Source organism: Marmota marmota, unplaced genomic scaffold (assembly GCF_001458135.2).
Source record: "Marmota marmota marmota unplaced genomic scaffold, marMar, whole genome shotgun sequence".
Classification (NCBI taxonomy): Eukaryota; Metazoa; Chordata; class Mammalia; order Rodentia; family Sciuridae; genus Marmota; species Marmota marmota.
This window is the reverse complement of record NW_025999961.1, coordinates 1,645,128-1,653,281: the sequence shown is the minus strand read 5'-3', so window position 1 is coordinate 1,653,281 and position 8,154 is coordinate 1,645,128. Positions and strand designations below refer to the sequence as shown.

Below are 8,154 nucleotides of genomic sequence, written 5' to 3'. Positions count from 1 at the left end.
AAAAAAAAAAAAAAAAAAAAAAAAAAAAAAAAATGCATTGCATTCATTTGTGCTGAAAAGTTCAGTAGAAATTGTAGTCTTCATTGTTCATAGTTATGTCCAATAGTTTATAACTTGTTTGTAGGTCACTGATGGTTGTGATAGGGAAGAATGCATATTTACATTTAAAAGCATGTTTATGCCTTCACAAAACAATATCGATTGCTAACATTCATATAACATCTGCTGTGTGCTAGACACCGGTAGTACAGCAGAGCCCCCTGAGGCTGGCATCATAATGTTAGCACTGGAAGGCACTTTAGGGGTAACACTGTATGGTCTAGGGAAGATGCATCATTTGCCTAAGGTCATGCTGCTAGTTAGGTGGACTTTGCACTAGGACCCAAGTTGTCTGACCTCTTGTCTGACACTCTCTCTCTGATAGATCTATCACCTCTATGACTCCATAGTAGAGAGATTATGTGCAAATTCTATTTCATTGATTGGTTTTACCTTCCTCTAGAACTTAGTCTTTGCTTTTACATTTAGAAACTTTAGCCCAGGTTTTCAAGACAGTGTCATGTATGGAGAAACAAATGATTGGTGAAAAGGTTGCCCCTGATCTCCAGTCACATCAGAAACACCTTCACAGTTCCTTCTTCTCAGCTCCAAACTACACGTTTGTGAGAGGCACCAGGCAGGGGGTCAGGTATAGATGGAAAACACATTTCTAAACTATCAAAATTCCCCTCTGGAATTATATTATCCACAGCATACTCTGAAGTGGAGCACCTGTGAAGGGGAAATTTGAATATGACAGTGGATTAGTTAAATACATGGTCTGCCTCTCCTTGTTGGGGATAACCTTGAGGAATTAATCCTCTATGGCAAGATTCCAGAACATTTCTGAAAAACACAGTTATAGCCATACTTCTTAGAGTATCACCTGCATAGCATTGTTCCTTTAGAGTCAAGATTAGCAAACATGTTTTGTAAAGGACTACAGTAAATATTTTATTTAATTTATTTTTATTTGTTGGATCTCAGTCATAGCTACTCATCTCTGCCATTGTAGAGCAAAAGCAGCCATAGGTAATATGTAAATAAACATGTATGTTATGTTTTAATAAAACTTTATTTACAAAAACAAGGCAAGGGCCAAAGTTAGACCATGAGCTGTAGTTTAATGACTTCTGATTTAAAGTGCTGGAACTCTATTAGTTCTGAGCTGTCAGATAGCTGCTGTTTCCTTTTGTTTGCTCCCTCAGTAGTCTCATTGGTCAATGACATCATTAATATCCTCTTTCCTGTTGAAACCCTTGTGTTTCCTGGCAAACAGCCTGATCCAATTCCTAAACACCAATGAAGACTGGTTGTAATGATTAAATGTGTGATGAACAGTAAACCAAGTCTAGGAGAGTTAGCTTGTTGTTGTAATTGTAAATAATCCTGAGAACATAACATCACCCACTAAGCACTGCAATGACTAATACACAATGACTGACTATATCCACAATACATATAGAAAGTCTTATAGGCTTGATCAATGTCCTAGAACCCCTATTATGCTCATATCTTAAGGTAACAACAATAGCTTAGTTATAAAGAAAAACAGGAATTTATTGTTATCAAGAGTAATTATTTTCATATAATTAAAATAAAACTCTCTCATCCAGTCCTAGTTTCATTTGTTAGTTAATTGAGAAAGTAAGTTCCACAGATGATTTCCACGATTCTATTACATTTTATTTTCAGGTAAAAATGGCAATGGGAGATGTATTTGGTAATNTTCTCCTCTTCCTCCTCCTCCTCCTCCTCCTCCTCTTCTTCTTCTTCCCACAAGTAGGAGTTTAGGCATAAATTGCAGCCATAGTTCATGATCTAAGTGTCTTGGGCTTCTTTTAGAATTGCAGCAATTGTTTTTAGTAATCACTTTTATGGAGTTATTCTGAAGCAGTCACCTTAGTTTTTTATTGTTGTACTTTTATTGAATCTATTTACAAAAGAGAAGGTCATCTGTTTCCAACAACAATTAGGAATAATAGGGATGACCCTGAGTTTTTACCCCATGTATCTGCAGGTGGAACTGAGGGTGAGAGCCAATGCATGGGCCATCCAGAGTGTGTACCCCAGCCATCCCAAGCCTTCTGGGCACATTGGCCATCATCAGTGCCAGTATCAGGAAATGAAGGTTATTGGTTCATTCAGAAAGCAACTAAAGGAGACTTTCTTTTGCCCACAGTGATTTCCGAAACTGTTTAGGTTTGGTTTGGTTTGTTGAAAAAAAATGTCCTGCCTCCTGTTCACACTCATGTTTTGCTCAGGTAATCTCTCCAGAGTAGGATGTACATAAGCTTCTGCCAAGTCCTAATGAAATTGTCAACTAATTTTGTCTGGGTAGAGTTCCAGTCGAGGAAGCCCTCTTCAGAAAGCAAGTCTCCAACCCTCCCTAAAGCCTGCATCTTCTTTAATGGAATACACATGAAAAAATTACAGTGATCAGTAAACTCAGGATTTTTTAAAAGAATTCAACATTTACATAGCTTTATTACATGACAAGTGTATTTAAAGCACTTAAATATAATAATGCTTTTATTCCTTTTATTATACTTTTGAATCAGATATTTTCCATGACCATCTTGAAGAGACTGAGGCATAAAGAGGTTACGAGTCACAGGGGTGGGCTTTGAACCAAGACAGGACAGGTGGTGCCCTTCCTAGCCACATCTCCTTTCTGCTTCTGCAGACCTGAAGTTGCTCTGAAGAGGGAGGGTTGAAGACATGGTCCAGATGGATACTCTGACACTCACATCTTTCACATTTTACAGTTTTCTCTAATCAGCACAAATGGTAGGTTCTCATCAAATCATTTCAGGAGGTATCAGCCTGGGGGATATAATGTGGGCTCAGCTTTCTTGACAGCCATGGAATATTTTCAGCCGAAAGTGAGGTCCTTCCAGGGCATTGGAAGTCCAGAGTGGGCATTTACCAAGCCTCCATAATCCTCAACATGTTACCCTGAAACATCAGCATACTTATGACTTAAGGATATATTCCCAGAAGAAAACAATACCATTGCCTTGAGTTTCTGAATTGGGAGTACTTTACCACAAGCAACATCTTGCATTTCACACAGATTATAAAAGTGTGAGCAGACATGTCTCCTAAATGGTGACTCTGTACTTATGAAATGATGACAACGTGTGAACCTGCTCAGACAGTCTTGTCTAATCTAAAGGGACCAAGAAGGGGTTTGAATAAGGCAAACCTGGTCAGAGCCCATTATAGAGCTCTGGTCAAGTCAGGGACTCAATGACTAGTTAAATGATATCCATCAGATTCAGACAAGATATGCCTATGAGGACAATGATAGAAATACAAGAGATTGACAGATGATGATGATGATGATGATGAAGATGATAATGATAGATTGTAGTTTTATAATGCTTAAGACTTTAGAAAACTCTTTGTCTTTGTTATCACTATTGCTACTAGTATTAATAGTCCTAGGTAACAGATTTGGAGTTAGATAGGCCTATTTTACAACCTTACCTCTTAGACTTGCCATCTTGGTCATGTTCCTTGATCTTTCTGAGTCTTGATTTTCTTTTTCCATATGTAAAATGAGGGATAAATCATATACCTTTTGAAGTTTTATGAGTTAAGTCTTATAATACCTATTATGTGTCTGAATGGAACCTAGTTTGCAATCAGTTCAAAACAGATAAAAAAAATCAGTTCAAAAAAAAAAAAGTATACATGCAAACAAATTCAGAAATGTTAACAGGGTTGGCAGGAGGACCAGACCCTACATCTCTTGACTCTTACTTAGATCAGTAGTATTTGTGACATTATCTGGAGGCAGGCATGCTTATTCTTAATGACTGATAAGGCAAAGGTACCATTCAGTCAAAATGGACACCAAACCAATCAGAGGGAAATGAGTCTGTGCTCTGAGTTGAGACATGGAAGTGGATACCATTCAGGCGCTGAATGGGGGCTATGACAAATTACTGTGATTTTGCTAATCACTTATTCATGTTTACATATTCATTTATTCATTCAACATTTGTTTATTTAGCAAGTACCATATGCTAGGTATTCTGCTAATTTCTGGGAATAAAGTGAATAAGAAATATAATAATTGCTCCAAACTCATTAATGCTTTGGAAAATTCCAAAGATATAATGGTTCTTCTCAGAAACAGAAATTGCCTATTTTGTAATTTAACTATATTAGATTTAAATCATCTGATTACAGATTATAGAACTAATTATAAAGCTGAAAGGTACATTATGAATTGCTTTTTCAGTATAATTTCTTATTATAGATCTTTATTAATGTAGTTTAATATAAATGAAAATTCACTGAGCAGGTTAGATGGTCTGCAGATTTCACAAAACTGTTAAAGATAAAAGGGCTTAAATATGTGGTAAGGCTGTTTTATTGTATTACCCAATTTTCTTGACATCTTCTAGCACTTTCAATATAATTAGTAAAATAGCTGTAACTTTGGGGTTATAAAAGAAAGATAGTTTCAAAACTTGAAAATGGAAAAAAAAACACATCTATGGAAAAGAAAGGGTCTCTACTTTGATATTATCTATTATACATATTATTATTCTCATCTTCTGGTCAGATAGAAAGCCTTCACTTCACAATTATACTTTACCTAGAAAAACCAAATGATTTAATAACACTTTATAATATCAAATAGTATGATTGAATAGTTCACATTTAAGGTCTGAGAGTGGAGTTTTGAGTTCCTGAGGATTTTGTTCACAAGTTTAGAAAATATAGGGTTCTTACAAATTCTTGAAGATAAGTGGTATTTTTAAATTCCACAATGAAGCTCAGGAGAGCTGAAATGCTAATTTTCTCTGGTAAAACACTCTTGGGCTATAAGAAAAAAAAAATGACGTACATTTGTTTTCTTTTCCCCTTTGAAGTTACATAATTCAGTTGTCTAGACAATATTAAATTAACTAAATTGTTGAGCAACCTTCCTCTGGGTTGTGTAGAGCAGATGTGTGTTATTTCTTCAACTGGAGCAGTTGTGGGTGGGAGGAGGCACTGTTCTACAAGGCAGGGGTCCTGGGGACAGGTCCCCACATTCAAGCCCTGTAGCTGGATTTATGATCCCCACATGTGTTATGAAGGTAGCCCCAGAGAACCCCCTTGTGGCTCATCTCAGTTTCATTCCTCAATTCTTGCCCTGAGTAGAGAGGGGAAATAGGAAGTCTTCTCTTGCTGACAGGAAATAGAAGTTCTTTAAATTTACTTCTTATACCCTCATCTTCCTGACCTTCACCCTTACTGTGATTTGCCCTTTTTTGGAGGGTGGGGGAGGGACCATTTTCCTTCCAGTTTTTCAAGTTTGAGCCCTTGGAGTTGCTTTTACTTCTTTTTCTTTTATCTTCTACTTGTAGTTTCTTCTTCCTTGAAAACTGTTCTTTTATATCTCTCCCTTGCTTTTCAATTTCCAGGTTTACTTCAGACCCTTTGTACTTCAGGATTGCAATCGACTCCTAACTAGCTTGCGTTCCATCTTCCTTATTCTTACCTGTATATTAGTCAGGATGATCTAGCTTATGCTGCAATAACAGATAGCCACAAAATTTGAGTGAGTGGAAATAAAAGTTGCTGATAGTTTATGTTATCTGTACATTAGACTATAAAAGACTGAGCTCTGAAGCATCTTTACTCAGAGACCCAAGTTTCATAACTTAGAATTTTGTCCATTCCCAGTGTAGGGGAAAGAGAAGAACAGGAGAATATCACACCAATAAATGTATGACACAGTAACTTCTACTCACCATTGGCCAGAATTAGTCATATGGCAGAAACATGTAACCCCTCATGTGGGACCAAGTGCAGAAATTGATTTGGGGAACATTAGAGGGTTCCACCATTCCATCCTACAATGAAGGCCAGGAATCTAAAAAAAATAGGGTCCCTCCAGCAAAGCTATGGTAATCTCCTCAAAGCATGTCTTTCCTTAAAATTTTTCAGCAATTACTACTCTACAGATAGTTAGATCTTTGAATTCTAGGTATTGAAGAGCCATTATTTGTGAAACACTTAATTACTATGTCAGATACCCTGCTAGGTTCTTTATACCCATTATCTTATCAATTTCTTATGATTATTTAAGATGGCATTATTTTCCCCATTTGAAAGATGAAGAAAGTGAAGATTAATTACTATCTTAGTTTGAATTTCTCCAAAATCAGATGATGCTTTTGTAGCACTCCCGCTATTCTTCTTTGCATGGCAGGGCTGTATTTATAGGTCTTTCTCTGGATGAGATTGCATATACCTTGAGGGCAAGAACCATATTACTCAGTTGCTTCAACTATTTGGTGGAATCAGGCAGATAAATGTGACTGTAAATGTGCAAACACATAAACAAACACACATTCATTTCATTTTCAGTCCTTATTGGTTGACTTTGTCCAGGGAAACGCTCAAGTCTGGATTTGGGGAGGAGGGGATTTTCTATTTCTCTGCTTACCATGCCTCCATCAGCTTCTCTGCTCACTGACCTCTGGCATCTGTGTTGTCACTTGCAGTTTCCAGTCCTGAACAGGGACAGGAGAAGGAGCTGACTGGGGGGTGGGCAGTCTCCAGCAGGTTGTAATGGGTTCCCCTGCACCTGTCATATCTGGAAATGTAGACCTATCATTATTCCCATTAGAAACACAAGAAGGAAATCCCACCTGTCTCCCTCTCCTCCAAAGTCTCTTGTTACTAGAGAATGGATTTCAGATTTCTGCTGTGCATTGGAACTCCACAGGAAAGAACAGCAGCAGAATAGAAGGCTCTGGCTTCATCCCACTGTCTGGGTTTTGTACCTTTTGAGATTTTCTAACGTGGGAATCTCAACCCCTCCTTGTCAATATTGCTGTTCAATTTTGAAAGACTGACCAAATTTTGAAATGCTGAACTTCTGGACACACATGGTAGTTCACTATAAACAAAGATGGCTTGCCCTCCTCATTCCCAACCCCCACAAGGGCAGAAATGGATTGTATTCTTAGTCTAATCCTTTTTTTAAAAAAAATTATATCAAATTACTTGCCAAAACAATTTCCTGCACAGCAAACTCATAAGTTAATTATGTAGTAGATAAAAAATGCATTTTTTCTTATCTGTTTTAAATGAGTTGCCCTTTGATATCATTGACTGCCCCTTTGTTCTTATATGGCTGAGTAAGGACTTGTTTGAAGACTGGCTTTGTCACATTTCCTATGTTTGTCACCACTGCTTAAATAGAAAGTCTAGAAGGAAAACATTGAACAAATCGGCTGCCCAGTTATAGGTCTCTTGCAAGTACAGGCAAACTGAGGATTGCTTTCATCTTCCAGGTTCTAAACTCATTCCCATTTATTAACCATGTATGTGTTTCCCTACCTTCTGTTGTATGCAAACTGGGCACCCACAGTCCATGAGTTGGTGATTATTTCTATGTTGAAATCACACAAAGGTCCCAGATGTACTAAAGAGATAGTAATCACATGTTCACATATGGGCAATTTAGGTACACTCTGCAAAGAGACAAGTTCATATTAAGAGATTCTTGTGTATACACGTGTAAGCAGAGTGTGATTAATCAAGGAGAACTTTCCAGAAAAATCAAATTCTGTGGCAGTGTTGGAAGAAGAAGACATAAGGTATGAAGAGGCACATGGACATCTGTAGTTGTCACACTAGATGAGGCAAGTCAGAGTTTCTATAGAAAACTGTAAAAACTGTTTTTTAAAAAGTCCTGCTGTATCTCTCACTATAAAATATATGACAGAGCACCACCCTTCTGTAAAAGAGCTCTGTTGGAAATCTCCTTTGCTGTTTTGTGCATTTGTTTGGGGGTTTGGGGGTTGCAGCTTGTATTTTTGCTGTTGAACCTCTGACTCCACATGTTTTTCATTTCCACTTGGAAAAATTTGGGCTGTTCTTGACTGAGAACTTCTGATCTAATAAGCCTTTATTTTTAACCTTTTAATTCATCTGATGTTTCAAACTATGAAGACCCTTTGCCTTCTAATCCGTGCTATATTTAACTTGTCTTCATTTGTGGTGTGATGTGAGCCAGGAGACCCAGGTTTGAGCACCAGCTCCTCTGGGTTGTATGACTTCAGACAAAACCTTCAACCTTGCTGAACTTCTATTTCCATG

General features: G+C 37.4%; 1 protein-coding gene and 1 long non-coding RNA gene across 3 annotated transcripts in view; one reads left to right on the top strand and one right to left on the bottom strand.

The window, feature by feature from the left end:
- Egflam (EGF like, fibronectin type III and laminin G domains) overlaps nt 1-8,154 on the top strand; it is a 180,617-nt gene that overhangs the window by 18,630 nt on the left and 153,833 nt on the right. The gene's annotated exons all lie outside the window — the stretch shown is intronic.
- Nucleotides 992-8,154, bottom strand: part of LOC125616731 — a 62,017-nt gene continuing 54,854 nt past the window's right edge. The window contains exon 5 of the long non-coding RNA XR_007347463.1: nt 992-6,643. This is a non-coding gene — a long non-coding RNA (uncharacterized LOC125616731). The remainder of the gene's footprint in view (nt 6,644-8,154) is intronic.